Here is a 923-nt window from a genome sequence, read left to right as displayed (position 1 = left end):
AATAAAATAAAATAAAATAAAATAAAATAAAATAAAATAAAATAAAATAAAATAAAATTAGACCTCTTTCATGTAATTCTTCCTTTCGAACAAAAAGTGCTTTTCAGTCCATTTGGAGAAAGTCTTTCCCACACCCTCACCCCCAGTGCACCTTAAAAATTCTTGCCAAACCACGGGGGCATCCCATGCCCCCCACCACCCCGGTACCTTGAGTAATGGGTAGGAGTGAGTCCTGTACTTTGGTAGTGGGTAGGAGGTCCCGATATGGCCTGGAGGCTACGCTAAAAACTGGGAGAATCTGACAAGCCCATTCTCAGTTTCAGCCTCCACAATCTGGGAGAGGTGCAAGGTTTGGGTATTTCATTAATAAACATCAACAGAACTGTTTGTTAATCTTCTCACTATCCCCTATATGGGCCGGATGTTTCTGAGATAGGCCTGTATTTAAAGAAGACATATGCAAAATGAAAAAAAAAAACAACCAAAAATGCTACCCCAGAGCTTTTAAATACCTTATAACTTGGATATTTTCAGAGATAAGTTTAAATCAGCAAGTCTTTCAACCCCTCTGTGTGGAAGGAGTCCATCTCTGTAAAAGGGAGAATAGAATCCATCTCTAGAAACACTACAAGCTTTAGAGGCGATAATATATGTTAAAGGAATTGTAATTTTAGAGTAAAAGTTACATAAAAGTTGGCCAATATTACTATACTAGTAGGTGTGGAATCTAAAATAAATTAAGGGACATTAAATATTGTAATGGGGTGTTCACTGTCTCCCCTGAAACATTGTCTGTTAAACGCAGTTTAGTGAAAAATTATAGGTGTCTTTTACTGTGAGTAGTTTTCTTGATATGATCTCCAATGTACCTTTTATAATAAACTTGCTAGAATACGAAACATTAGTGTTACTTAAAAGGTGCA

The sequence above is a fragment of the Neomonachus schauinslandi genome, chromosome 3 (assembly GCF_002201575.2).
Source record: "Neomonachus schauinslandi chromosome 3, ASM220157v2, whole genome shotgun sequence".
Lineage (NCBI taxonomy): Eukaryota > Metazoa > Chordata > Mammalia > Carnivora > Phocidae > Neomonachus > Neomonachus schauinslandi.
Note: the sequence above shows the minus strand (reverse complement) of the source record.